The following is a 15396-nucleotide window of genomic DNA, read 5'->3' as shown; positions in this document are numbered from 1 at the left end:
AGTTCCCCTGCAGCTCCTAAGTCTTGTAACAAAACCAGGAGGTCTTCCTTGGTCAACGCCATGGCGCTGTCTCCAGAGATGGAGGGGTGGACATCCCTGGCTTCCGCCGGTTGAAACTATCTCAACACTCCTTTCTGTTGTGTCTTTTTCAGAGGCATGTAAGCTTTAACTAGGGGTTGTAACAAGCATCTAGTTGAGCAGTGTACCCCTGTGCTTCTCCCAGCAGGCTGTAGATTGCTGAGTGGCCCTTACTGTTGTTGCTTCAGCTGATCATGCTGAGGGGAATGTGGTGCTGAGTCATTAAGACGCTGATTGCCATAAGGTCCATCTCAGTACAGGCCAAGAAGTGTGAAGGCCTCCGTACTGGTCAGGTGACAGGCATTAGTAGGGGGTTCATATGGAGAATACGCTGCCCGCCAGGTTAGGGGTTGGAATCGTAAAGTCTTTTTTTTTTTTAAATGGCAGCTACTGTTTTTGTGCAGTTCCAGGAAGCCCCTGTATTTAGCCCACAGAGCAATGTTGTCTTCTTTTAATTCTTAATTTTTAATTCAGAACCCCATATGTCAGAGAGTGCCCTTCCCCCATGTAGTTAAAAGGAACAGGCCAAATGCTGGTAGTACTGCATTGTAGGCCTCCCTTGTATAGGCCGTTTAAAGCATTACGAATTTGTAGGTGTTCGGTATGGCAGCAAACTATGCTCTGCACTTGCCTGTCTTCTAGAAGTGTAACCTCAACAGGCTCCAGGTCCGACCATCTTTTCTTTTCTCTTCCCCAAATCTGAAGTCCCTTGTGTTAGCGTGTCAGTCCCTTTTGACTCGTTTAAGATGTTCTTACCATAGTTCCAGAGCAGAAACACAATGATCAATGAGCCATAATCAATAATCATTGGGGTCAGGAAATTTCACACACCATGACCTTTCAGCCATAAAAAACACACCTTTAATTAAAAGTTTAGTAAGTTTATTTCCCTATTATTAACAATACTAAAGTCATGTAGATTAATCTTCAAGTCAAACATAATTAATAATAATATTTGTTAACCAAAAAGACACAAGAAACATGATCTAATCCTAGCTTGAATCACAATGCATTCTAAAGCATTAGTACAAATCATTAGTAAAACCAATTTCAACAATACAATAATATCCATAGAGTTCAGCAAAATAGTTTGTCACCCATTTGTCCCTGCAATTTGTCAGTCGTCATGCGAATAGCCTTAACTAACATGCATCAGCATGTGTGGCTTCATGCAAAACAATTTAGAACACAAATTTGGAAAACATCTATCTAAAGGAAAATATTAAGACAGCGCAGTTGGTACGTAGGAAGAGAAGGCATAAAAATGCAATTCAGTCACATTGTCATATCTACCTATCCACGGTATGAGTCAGCAAGCAGAATCAGTCTTCCTCCTCAGATCATCAGTCGATCAGCAAAGCATCAGGCTCTCAGTCAGAGAGTATGAGCCCAATGTCAGAATCTCTTCTTCTCCCAAAGTCACTCTAGATCCCTGGTCTCATTGTCTGCATAAGTCTAATCTGAATCTGCTCTCCTCTGTCACATTGTTATATCAAAGTCACCCAAACTATCCCCTTATTCCAATTGGTCAATTAATTGTACGTTATTCTGTCCTGTGAGAGTTCTATACCAAATCTATGAATTCTAGTATTTCACACTTCACACATCGTTGAGTGGTCTGCTTTACGATGTTCTCATCATCCGGCTCATCGGGTATCGAATTTGTTGCATCTTTGTCTTCAGTCAGTGTCTTCATTGGTCGCATCCTGGGAAAGAACCTCTTGCACATTTTACACACATTTTGTTACATTACTAGAGACATCATCTCCTGTCCGTCGGTTCCCATGGAAAGCTTCTGCTAAGCATTTTAACAAGACAATGAGCATTTCACAGTTAGTTCACTCTGTTAGCATTTTTCATTAAACACTCAGGACTACATCTTCTGCATGAGGCTGGTAAAACTAAGCCAAGATACTCGCTAAGTTAAGGCCTACAATTAATAAGCTAGAACATATTTCATAGCCCTTAAAATGACATATTACTACATTAATCTAATACATTTTCAATATTCCATATGGATTAATAATTATGTATTACATTTCGTGAACACTGGTGGCCATTCTTCAAGATCACAATTTCAAACATGCACATTATTTTTCTGCGTTATTCATTTTTCTACATAAATCATTATTAAAATACGTAAACACTCATTGAAAAATTCTAATTAAGACATCTGCTTCAGCACTTGCACTGCCATTTTAGAGTCAGGAATCTGCGTCTGTTATAGTCGTTGCAGGCCGGAATGTTATACTTTGGCCCCTGATGAGTTTCACAGCATTCTCCCAGGGAAAGCGAGGGAGGGTGGGGGCCCGAGTGCCTCTCCAGCAACATCGCTTTCACTCACGGTCGCACACGTAGTCCTGCGATCATGGGCGTGGCCTGTTTCAGCTTGTGTTAGAGCGCTCGGGTTCTGCGATCGGCAAAAAGGCTATGTTAGTGCACCTCTGGGTTTTCTTGACACTTCGTCTGGCTCATGAGTCGGAACGCATCTCAGCGGCGATGTTTACTTTGTTTTGGCGCTTCCGCTGCCTTGAGTTTCTGTTCGAATGCTGTGGAGCTCGGGTCATTTACCTTGGCCTCCTGATACAATTTTCTTCTAAATCACAAGCAATCACATCAGGCACACCCTCTTTCTCTGCTACTACTAATAGCACTTTGTCCATTTTACCTGCTGCTAATAAATTTCCACACACTTCTTATTCCCTTATAAACGTTTGTTCACTTGTGCATCACAAATTTAGAATATAACATCTCATTTCTCCTGCAAATTCAGATGTCATTTTAAGAAAAGAGGCCTGGCTTACAGTTAAGTTAGCTATGCCTGGCGGCTATAACTTTTAGAACTGAAACGCACCCACAAGCCTGGCAATAGATAAGCAATGATCAATTCCACTTCTTTCTGTTTCAAAAATAACTCATCAGTCAGTTTCCTTTGCTTAAACCCTTAGGAGCATATTTATACTTTTGGGTGCACAACTTCACTAACGCAGTTTTGCATCAAAAGGTTTTGCACCGGCTTGTACCATTCTTGAGCGCCAGCCGAGCACCATATTTATGGAATGGTCAAGCTGCCGCAAAGGGTAGGCTAGCGTAAATTAAAGTGACGCTAGCCGGGTGGGGGTGGCGGCATGGGAGAAGGGGGTTTTGCACCAAAAAATGACGTTAGGTTAGAGTAAAAAAAAAAAAAAGACTAACCAGCCTAGCATCATTTTCCTACACAAAACCATCCATACAACATGACTCCAGTCTTAGAAAACACAGGAGTCATACCCACCACCCCAATGGCCAGCACAGGGGACCAGGGTCCCCTGGGCGTGGCCATTGCATTCAGTGCCATTTAGGGGGTCCCATTTCAGGGCCCCCAATGGCACTTTAAAAAATAAAATACTTACCTGTACTTAACTATACTTACCTGGGATGGGTTTCCCCCATCCACCGCTGTCCCTCTGGTATGGGTGGGGGTGTACCTGGGGAGGGGACCTGTGGCCTTATTTCATGATGGTCCTCCATGGAAATAGGCCCACAGGTCTCCTAACGCCTGCCCTGACCCAGGCATTAAATAACCATTATTTGACGACTCCATCCCCCCCCCCCCCCACCCCATGCGTGATTTTAGCACAGGGGGATAAATTTGGCACTAAGGCCAAGGAGTCATTTTTTGCACAGGAAAGCCTACCTTGCATCTCATTGACACAAGGTAGGTTTCCACGTCACAAAAATGACTAACTCAATAACTTTGGCGCTAGATGGGGCTAGCGCCAATGTATAAATGTGGAATTAGTTGTGCACCGAATTTGCATAAAAAAACATGACGCAAATTTAGTGCAAAACAGGTATAAAAATGTCCCTTCGTTTTTGTAAGGCTTTAACCCATTTGCTGCAGAGGACGTGATATTAGGTTCTCCACACTGCCTCCGCTGTACAGTGAATGTGATCATCATGTCTTGCCAGTATGGACAGAAAGGTGCTTGCCTCCGAGAGATACCCTTTTTTACCGTCACTTTGAGCCACAACTGAAGAGCTTCCCTTGTAATGCGCAGCCTGGCAGAGGTTACTGATGTCAGTAAAACTGAAATAGCCGAAGCCTAAAGTCTTTGGCTTTTTTAGTTTGATGAGTGCTTGGGTGCCTAGCACTCTTTCCCCCCACTGAAACACCAATCTGCATATGAGAGAAAGCGTTGGAAAGTGGAAACCCTCCCTAGTAGGTGGCTGATTGGTGCTCACTGCAAGACGGCAGTCCCTGAGCAGTTATTCACCCAATAGCCCCTACGGATACCTTCAAGGGGCTGAAGTGGGTTGCACCAGGCATAGCCAAATATACCTCTGCCATCAAGTGGTATTACAGTCTTTTAAGCCCTATGGGGAGGTTGATTACCAGATTTACCACACAGTCTATGCTTCCTTCTGGCCACACTTTAGGAGGGAGACACAATGGCTATGACCCCCAGTCCTTCCCCCAGGCCATTCCCTCTTCAGAGAGAGGCAGGTCTTCTTCCAGTAAAATCTGGGTGGAGTTGTGGTTTCAACAGCCTGCCCAGTCTTATAGCAATGCTCCCTCTCCTAAGTGCAGGTGTGAACTGTCATGGTTCACAGCTGGGCTGAGAGCATTCTCTTTTTTTTAATCAGGTGCTCTGGCTACATCTTCATTAGGTATTCCTAATTAGGGGTTCAAATGGCTCACTACCGTATTATTTTATTTGAATCAAGTTGCATCTGGTTGACCCTGGCAACAGGGAACAATACCAAGTCCTTGAACCCAAACAATCTTTCTGCCCCTCCCCTGGGACTCAGACAGCGACTACTGTAGTCATCCCCATGGGAAATGAGGGAAAATATGGGTTTATGTGCGATGGTTTAGATAAACATGCTGGTGAAGAAGAGCAACCCACTTTTTGCCTCCTCTGGGGGCTGAATGACTTGTCGGTGCCTTCTAGTAGGTCCTGATTTCAAGAAAGACCGGAGTCTTACACCATTTCTAGACACCAATCTCTTGTCTAACAGGCTTTCAGTCCCCTGGGGCATGAAGATTGGCGGGGATCTCTCCAGTCTTCCCTCCTAAGGGGGAAAAAGGCTTTTCTGTGCTAGAGGGTGGTCGATGCAGCCCAATATGTGGCTAGGAAAGCCCTTTTGCCCATTCTATTTTCTACTTTTTGTCTCCTAATGAGCTTACAACCCCTACTGCAGTTAGCTTGTGTTGATCCCAGCAGGTTTTCCTATCCATAATTCCACACAAATGTCAAAACTATGACTTAAAACATCCAATTACACCTCTCTCCACATGGTGATTGAGGGGGTCAGCCAGCACCCAGGGAAGCCTACCAAGCATGAAAATTTCAGGAACCTAGAGAACCTGGGAAAACAAGCGTGGTGTGGTTTGCATGGACTGCAGCATATTTTCTTACCAAAATGACCTGTGAAAGTCAGAAACAATGGGTCAAAAAACATAGCCTTCCTAAGTTTTTGTGACAGAAATCAGAACAATTCAGCAAGTGGCCAGAGTTTTGCCACTCAGCTTCCCCATAATACTCCTGACAAAAACCCCACTCTCGTGTGAATGGCCGTAAGACAATTTAGGAACAGAACAAAACGGTAACCATGTGAAGACTGTAGGAAGGTAGCCTCTTTCTAGCCTTGTTACCCCCCCTTTTGGCCTGTTTGTGAGTATATGTCAGGGTGTTTTTACCGTCTCACTGGGATCCTGCTTGCCAGGTGTAAGGAAATGCCTCCTTGGCATGGTTACCCCCTGACCTTTTGCCTTTGTTGATGCTAAGTTTTGATTTGAAAGTGTGCTGAGGCCTGCTAACCAGGCCCCAGCACCAGTGTTCTTTCCCTTACCTGTACTTTTGTCTCCACAATTGGCACACCCTGGCATCCAGGTAAGTCCCTTGTAACTGGTACCCCTGGTACCAAGGGCCCTGATGCCAGGGAAGGTCTCTAAGGGCTGCAGCATATCTTATGCCACCCTGGGGACCCCTCACTCAGCACAGACACACTGCTTGCCAGCTTGTGTGTGCTGGTGAGGACAAAACGAGTAAGTCGACATGGCACTCCCCTCAGGGTGCCATGCCAACCTCACACTGCCTATGCAGTATAGATAAGTCACCCCTCTAGCAGGCCTTACAGCCCTAAGGCAGGGTGCACTATACCATAGGTGAGGGCACCAGTGCATGAGCACTGTGCCCCTACAGTGTCTAAGCAAAACCTTAGACATTGTAAGTGCAGGGTAGTCATAAGAGTATATGGTCTGGGAGTCTGTCATGCACGAACTCCACAGCACCATAATGGCTACACTGAAAACTGGGAAGTTTGGTATCAAACTTCTCAGCACAATAAATGCACACTGATGCCAGTGTACATTTTATTGTAACATACAACCCAGAGGGCACCTTAGAGGTGCCTCCTGAAACCTTAACCGACTATCCGTGTAGGCTGACTGGTTCTAGCAGCCTGCCACACACCAGACATGTTGCTGGCCAAATGGGGAGAGTGCCTTTGTCACTCTGTGGCTAGTAACAAAGCCTGTACTGGGTGGAGATGCTTATCACCTACCCCCAGGGCACTCCAGCTAGTGGAGTTGCCCGCCCCCTCCGGCCACGGCCCCACTTTTGGCAGCAAGGCCGGAGGAGATAATGAGAAAAACAAGGCGGAGTCACTGGCCAGTTAGGACAGCCCCTAAGGTGTCCTGAGCTGAGGTGACTCTGACTTTTAGACATCCTCCATCTTGCAGATGGAGGATTCCCCCAATAGGGATAGGAATGTGCCCCCCCTCCCCTTGGGAGGAGGCACAAAGAGGGTGTACCCACCCTCAGGGCTAGTAGCCATTGGCTACTAACCCCCCAGACCTAAACACGCCCTTAAATTTAGTATTTAAGGGCTCCCCAGAACCTAGGAACTCAGATTCCTCCAACCTAAGAAGAAGAGGACTGCTAAGCTGAAAAACGCTGCAGGGAAGACGGGGACACCAACTGCTTTGGCCCCAGCTCTACCGGTCTGTCTCCCCATTTCTAAAGACACTGCTCCAGCGACGCTTTCCACAGGGATCAGCGACCTCTGAATCCTCAGAGGACTGCCCTGCATCTAGAAGGACGAAGAACTCCTGAGGACAGCGGCTCTGTTCACCAAAGACTGCGACTCTGTAACAAAGGAGCAACTTTAAAACAACTTGCGTTTCCCGCCGGAAGCGTGAGACTTGACACTCTGCACCCGGCGCCCCCGGCTCGACTTGTGGAGAACAATCACTTCAGGGAGGACTCCCCGGCGACTGCGAGACCATGAGTAGTCAGAGTTGCCCCCCTGAGCCCCCACAGCGACGCCTGCAGAGGGAATCCCGAGGCTCCCCCTGACCGTGACCGCCTGCTTCTCAGAACCCGACGCCTGGTAGGGACACTGCACCCGCAGCCCCCAGGACCTGAAGGATCCGAACTCCAGTGCAGGAGTGACCCCCAAGAGGCCCTCTCCCTTGCCCAGGTGGTGGCTACCCCGAGGAGCCCCCCCCTTGCCTGCCTGCATCGCTGAAGAGACCCCTTGGTCTGCCATTGAAACCTATTGAAAACCCGACGCGTGTTTGCACACTGCACCCGGCCGCCCCCGTGCTGCTCAGGGTGTACTTTCTGTGTGGACTTGTGTCCCCCCCTGGTGCCCTACAAAACCCCCCTGGTCTGCCCTCCGAAGACGCGGGTACTCACCTGCTGGCAGACTGGAACCGGGGCACACTCTTCTCCCTTGAAGCCTATGCGTTTTGGGCACCATTTAGACCTCTGCACCTGACCGACCCTGAGCTGCTGGTGTGGTAACTTTGGGGTTGCTCTGAACCCCCAACAGTGAGCTACCTTGGACCCAAACTTGAACCCCGTTGGTGGTTTACTTACCTGCAAAAACTAACAAATTCTTACTCCCCCCAGGAACTGTTGAAAATTGCACTGTCTAGTTTTGAAATAGCTATATGTGATTTATGTGAAAACTGTATATGCTATTTTGCTAATTCAAAGTTCCTAAAGTACCTACCTGCAATACCTTTCATTTAAAGTATTACATGTAAATCTTGAACCTGTGGTTTTTAAAATAAACTAAGAAAATATATTTTTCTATACAAAAACCTATTGGCCTGGAATTGTCTCTGAGTGTGTGTTCCTCATTTATTGCCTGTGTGTGTACAACAAATGCTTAACACTACTCCTTTGATAAGCCTACTGCTCGACCACACTACCACAAAATAGAGCATTAGTATTATCTCTTTTTGCCACTATCTTACCTCTAAGGGGAACCCTTGGACTCTGTGCATACTATTCCTTATTTTTAAATAGTGCATACAGAGCCAACTCCCTACACCAGGGCCCAGTGCTCATAGTGAAAACCCTATCACTGTGTTTGATATGTGTCACTGGGATCCTGCTAGCCAGGACCCCACTGCTCATAAGTTTGTGACCTGTATGTGTTCCCTGTGTGGTGCCTAACTGTATCACTGAGGCTCTGCTAACCAGAACCTCAGTGTTTATGCTCTCTCTGCTTTTAAAATTGTCACTGCAGGCTAGTGACTAATTTGACCAATTCTGATTGGCACACTGGAACACCCTTATAATTCCCTAGTACATGGTACCTAAGTACCCAGGGTATTGGGGTTCCAGGAGATCCCTATGGGCTACAGCATTTATTTTGCCATCCATAGGGAGCTCAGACAATTCTTACACAGGCCTGCTACTGCAGCCTGAGTGAAATAACATCCACGTTATTTCACAGCCATTTTTCACTGCACATACGTAACTTATAAGTCATCTATTTGTCTAACCCTCACTTGGTGAAGGTTGGGTGCCAAGTTACTTAGTGTGTGGGCACCCTGGCACTAGCCAAGGTGCCCCCACATCGTTCAGGGCAAATTCCCCGGACTTTGTGAGTGCGAGGACACCATTACACGTGTGCACTGCACACAGGTCACTACCTATGTGTAGTGTCACAATGGTAACTCCGAACATGGCCATGTTACATGTCTAAGATCATGGAATTGTCACCCCAATACCAGAATGGTATTGGGGTGACAATTCCATGATCCCCCGGGTCTCCAGCACAGAACCCGGGTACTGCCAAACTGCCTTTCCGAGGTTTCCACTGCAGCTGCTGCTGCTGCCAACCCCTCAAACAGGATTCTGCCTCCTGGGGTCTGGGCAGCCCCAGCCCAGGAGGGCAGAACAAAGGATTTCCTCTTAGAGAGGGTGTTACACCCTCTCCCTTTGGAAATAGGTGTAAAGGGCTGGGGAGGAGTAGCCTCCCCCAGCCTCTGGAAATGCTTTGATGGGCACAGATGGTGCCCATCTCTGCATAAGCCAGTCTACACCGGTTCAGGATCCCCCAGCCCTGCTCTGGCGCAAAACTGGACAAAGGAAAGGGGAGTGACTACTCCCCTGACCAGTACCTCCCAGGGGAGGTGCCCAGAGCTCCTCCAGTGTGTCCCAGACCTCTGCCATCTTGGATTCAGAGGTGCTGGGGGCACACTGGACTGCCCTGAGTGGCCACTGCCAGCAGGTGACGTCAGAGACCCCCTCTGATAGGCTTTTAACTCTCTTGGTAGCCAAACATCCTTTCTTGGTAGCCAAACCTCCTTTTCTGGCTATTTAGGGTCTCTCCTCTGGGGTATTCTTCAGATAACGAATGCAAGAGCTCACCAGAGTTCCTCTGCACTTCCCTCTTCGACTTCTGCCAAGGATCGGCCGCTGACTGCTCCAGGACGCCTGCAAAACCGCAACAAAGTAGCAAGACGACTACCAGCAACCTTGTAGCGCCTAATCCTGCCGGCTTTCTCAACTGTTTCCTGGTGGTGCATGCTCTGAGGGCTGTCTGCCTTCACCCTGCCCTGGATATCCCAAAGAAATCTCCTGTGGGTTGGCGGAGTCCTCCCCCTGCTAATGCAGGCACCAAACTTCTGCATCACCAGTCCTCCGGGTCCCCTCTCATCCTGATGAGCGTGGTCCCTGGAACACAGGAGCAGGATCCAAGTGACCTCCACAGTCCAGTGGTCCTTCAGTCCAAGTTTGGTGGAGGTAAGTCCTTGCCTCCCCACGCCAGACAGCAAACTTGTGTACTGCGTAATTTGCAGCTGCTCCGGCTTCTGTGCAATTTTCCAAGGATTCCTTTGTGCACAGCCTAGCCTGGGTCCCCAGCACTCTGTCCTGCAGTGCTCAACCCGCTGAGTTGGACTCCGACGTCGTGGGACCCTCCTTTGTGACTCTAAGTTCACAGATCTTCTAAGTGCCTGATCTGGTACTTCTGCGGGGGCTCTCTGAATTGCTGAGCACCCCCCTCTGTCTCCTCCTCCAAGGGGCGACATCCTGGTCATTCTTGGGCCCCAGCAGCACCCAAAAACCTCTACAGTGACCCTTGCAGCTAGCAAGGCTTGTTTGCGGTATTTCTGCATGGAAACACTTCGCAACATCCAGCACGCCGTGGGACCTCTTCCATCCAAAGGAGAAGTTCCTAGCCCTTTTCGTTGTTGCAGAATCTTTGGCTTCTTCCACCCGGAGGCAGCCCTTTAGCACCTTCATCCGGGGTTTCCTGGGCTCCTGCCCCCCCCCCGGACACTATTGCGAGTCTTGGACTTGGTCCCCTTCCTTTACAGGTCCTCAGGTCCAGGAATCCGTCTTCAGTGTTTTGCTGGTGCTTGTGGTTCTTGCAGAATCCCCTATCACGACTATTGTGTCTCTCTGGGGTAGTAGGGTAACTTTACTCCTACTTTCTAGGGTCTTGGGGTGGTGTATTTTGGTCACCTTTACTGTTTTCTCACAGTCCCAACGACTCTCTACAATCTCTCATAGGTCTGGGGTCCATTCGTGATTCGCATTCCACTTTTGGAGTATATGGTTTGTGTTGCCCCTAGACCTATGTTCACCTATTGCATCCTATTGTGATTCTACATTGTTTGCACGTCTTTTCCTACTGTTACTTACCTGTTTTGGGTTTGTGTACATATAACTTGTGTATATTACTTACCTTCTAAGTGAGGGTATGCTCTGAGATACTTTTGGCATATTGTCATAAAAATAAAGTACCTTTATTTTTAGTAACTCTTTGTGTTTTCTTTTGATATTGTGCTATATGATATGAGTGGTATAGTAGGAGCTTTGCATGTCTCCTAGTTCAGCCTAAACTGCTTTTCCATAGCTACCTCTATCAGCCTAAGCTGCTAGAAACACCTCTATTCTACTAATAAGGGATAACTGGACCTGGCACAGGATGTAAGTACCACAAGGTACCCACTATAAGCCAGGCCAGCCTCCTACAAAGACCACATTGACACTACATTGCCTTCTCATAGTTCAAGTGCGACCCACTTAAGTAGCCTTTTAACCATGTCTCGGGCCTTCCTTTACAGTGTCTGTGTGTGCAGATTTACCCTGTCATGTCGATCTGGCAAAATAACCTTTTTGCCAGTCCAAAACCTTCCCTTTTTATGCATGTAATTCCCCCCTAAGGTAAGCCTTGAACAACCTGTAGGAGGCTGGCCCTCTTTGTAGTGTGCAAAGCTCGATACACTCTGCAGGGGGTCCAGAAAACCACACATTGGTTTACAGGGATAAAAACTCGATCACCTAGTGCTCTACTTTTTACAGTAGCTTGGTTGAGCCGTTAGGCCAGACTTGGAGGAGTGCAAAGCATTTGTCATACACACAGCATTAACCTTGCAACTCACACACTCAAAGGCATAACTCAATACCAATTTATAAAGATATTTCAGATTTTTATGTAATTTGTAAAACCAAGATAATCAAAATTGGTTCAGTAATTTTCAAGATATGAATTTTTGGAGTTTAATGAAAAAAAATTTTTCATGCGGAAATACGCACCATAGGAATCAATGGAGCATCACCTTTAAAACTACATATAAAATCATACAGTTGGTTTACCAAGTTCTCCTTTTGCAGGTTGGTCGAGGTCGTTGGTGAGCACACTGTACCAGCTGGACAATTTCGGGCAGCTCCCGGTTCCGGCGGGAACAGTGTCAGAAAATGTCTGGCGCTAGTGCAGTGCCACTGCGGGGGGCCACTTGGAAAAGTACTGCACAAGTAAGTTTAAAGATAGATACTTAGGGACCACTTGGAGTGTTGAGGTCTCAAGGGGTGGGTTTTCCTTAGGGCACAGCAGGTTCTTCGACGCTGGGCACAGGGCGGCTAGGTGCAGAGCGAATTGGTGATCCATGAGTTGTGCGCAACAATGCCCTCAGAAGCAAGAGGTAGGTCAGTTCCAGGGTCGCCTACAGGACAACGGGGGCTCTCTAGTGGGAGGTCCAGGTTGTTTCTCGACTAAGGCTTCCTCCTGGTCCTTTTGCAACCCCGGGCCGGCTGCTTTTCTTGGTGTCCGATGTTGACTGACCAATGCCCAGGATATTGGCATAGTTTGGCTGCTGGAGGGCGCAATACCATCAAATGTGTGGCGCACTGGCAGGTTGTGTCCTAGGGGTTGTCATGGTGCAGTTTGGTCCAGGTGCAAGATCTGGTTTGGGAGTTAGCCGCTGGTCAGGTATGTGACCCTCACTTTGTGGATTTAGAGTGGTACCTCCACTCTGGAGGGAGTTCTCTGGTGATTTGCAAAGCCTGGAGGTCCCCTGGGAGTCTTCAGAGTTTTTTCAGTTGTCCAGCAGCTCCTCAGTGGCGATTGTCGGGTCCTGGGTGCAGCAGGCAGGGTTTGGCACCAGTGCAGCAAGTCCACAGTTCTCGTGCTTTGGATCTTCTTGGTGCTGGTCTTCTTTTGTCCGTCAAATCTGATTTCCTGGTCTAAAGAGGCCCACTAAATACTGTATTTAGTGGGCAGTTTAGGAGGAACCCGGTAGTGACCAATGGGTCATCTACCTCAGGGTGGCTACACCAACTAAGAGACCACTTCCTGTGGGTAGAGGTCACATCCCTACACCTGATTGGCTATTTTCCTTCCATCCAAGATGAAGGAGAATGAAATGGAGGGGTGATGCATGCCAGGTGTGGCCACTCCTCCTATCATCTGTGTGTTTTCCCACAGTTTCTCCCACACAAAGTGGGGTTTTGCAATGGGGTCGTCCATCTGCTGCTAGCAGCAGGCCTGGGGGTCGAGATTTAAAGGTGGTAAACCCTTTGAAGCTTGTCGCCATGGCAGTGCACGTTACTGAGGTATGGGGTGTTAGCACCTCCACCCAGGAAGGGCTTTATTTTGCAACCCAGAGAGATGGATCTCCCACCCCAAGGTTGTAGATTGGTTGTCTGGTGGTGGCAGGCTGGATAGAACCAGTCAGCAACCATGCCAGGGTAGTTAGCTTTTGCAGGGGTCACCTCTAAAGTGACCCCTGGGTACATTTATTAGTAAATCCAATGCTGATACCAGTTTGTATGTATCATTCTGAGTTCTTTGATACCAAAAAAAACAAAACATGGTTCCAAGTAGCCATCATGTAGCTGTGAAACTTGTAATGACCACTGTCCAGCACATGTATTAAAATGGCTGTTCTGTTCACTCACTATGTCCCAGGTTTAGCAAGAACACAGTGGGGCTATATGCTCATGCAGCTATGCCCTCACATACATTATAGTGCACCCTGCCTGAGGGCTGAAAGGCCTGCCAGAGGGGGTGTTTCCCATAGTGCATGCAGTGTATAGTGGACAGAGCACATAGGTAGTGTGCCATGTCAAGTTTGTGTTTTATGTTTACCCCAGAGTACTCAGCCTGCAATGGTAGGTCTGAGTGCATGGCACTAGAGGGTGGCACAATCAGTGCTGCTGCCCTCAGTGGCCTACCCTTAGTATCCCATGCCCTGGGTACCTAAGTACCTTTTGCTAGGGACGTATAGTGGCAGCTAAAGGTGTCTCCAATTGTGACAATGCATCATAACAGTTTAGGGAAAGAGCTCTGACCCAGGAAACCTGGTTAGCAGGGACCCTGGGCACTACAATTTCCAGGCTACATCATAAATAAGGCAAAAAGTGGGGACTAACCATGTCAAAAAGAGTTTTATTCTCACACAACCCAGCGGGCAGGGTGCATTGTAATTAGAAGGCAGGACATTTATGTTTAAGTTTTACATGTCCTGTTAGTGAAAAACTCCTAAAGTCATTTTTCACTACAGCGAAGTCTATCTCGTCCATGGGATAACATGGAATTTCCCTGTTACATCTTACAAGTGTAAATCACATTGTGGACGAGATAAACCTTTCAAGTTTGGTGTCTCAGGAATCACAATTTTAACTCACAACTTATTGGTGAATTTGGATTGTAAATTGCAATTCTGATAATACCACTTTTAGAAAGTTGGTATTTTATTTCTTAAACCATTTGGTACCTGCTGCCTGTTTCTGATCATTTGTCTGGGGTGAGTGGCAAATGGACTTTGTGGCAGGAAGGGAAGACATCTGTGCTCTTCAAAGGCCCATCTTTGAAGTCTTCCCCACATCAAAGGCCCAACTGGAAATAAGTACTGGACCTCTGACACCACCACTTCAGTACACTTCCAAACCTGGGAACGCTCTTCCAGTAAGAAGGACTTCTATGCTGATGAAGGACTTCCACTCTGCTGCACTGCTGCTCTGCTCGTATCCTTCATTGGTCTGCTGCTCTGCTGCCTTCTTTTCCCCTACCTGGGTGAGAAGGACTGGACCTGCATCACCTGAACCCAAAGTGTCTCCAAGGGCTAGCTGGCTGACCTCCTGATCTGAAGTCTCAGAGACATAAAATACTTTCAACCATTTGCTTCTGCACCTGGACTCTGCCCTCTGAGTCTGCCCTGCTTAGTGCTGCTGTTCCAGTCCTGGACCCTTGAAAGTGAGCCTAAGGAGTTTGCTGCAGCAGATCCAACGTATTCTCTACTGAACCAAGGCATCGCCTTTGCTGAGCAATGCATTTTCTAGCAGAAGCGATGCATCACCCCTTCTGCATGGTTTGGACCCGGTGCATCTCTTTCAAAACCACCCCTGTGCAGCAGTTTTCCCTGGCGCAAGGTCCACGCATCTCCATGAACGACAGCTTCAATAACACCGAAACGCATTGCCTCAACTGCGCAATGCATCCTCAACACTGGTCTTCACATCACAAGCCCCTTCGGTATGACCCTCAATGCATCAGGATCTTGTACCGCAGCCTCCCTGGATCTTGCCTCTGCGCCCTGATGCTTCTTTGACCCTAATACACACAATGCTCTGCAACCTTGGACTGAAGTACTTTTGTCCAGCGGGCCTAACTGGGTCCCTTGCAGGCTCTCCGTTGCTGTCGGCCTGAACTTTTGATTTTGTGCTGCTCCAGTGTGACCAGATAAACCTTTTAGCACTTTACACTTCTTAGCGCTATTCTTACCTAAAACCTTTAAAAATCAAT

Source organism: Pleurodeles waltl, chromosome 5, assembly GCF_031143425.1.
Source record: "Pleurodeles waltl isolate 20211129_DDA chromosome 5, aPleWal1.hap1.20221129, whole genome shotgun sequence".
In the NCBI taxonomy this organism is placed as follows: domain Eukaryota; kingdom Metazoa; phylum Chordata; class Amphibia; order Caudata; family Salamandridae; genus Pleurodeles; species Pleurodeles waltl.
This window is presented reverse-complemented; position numbering follows the sequence as displayed.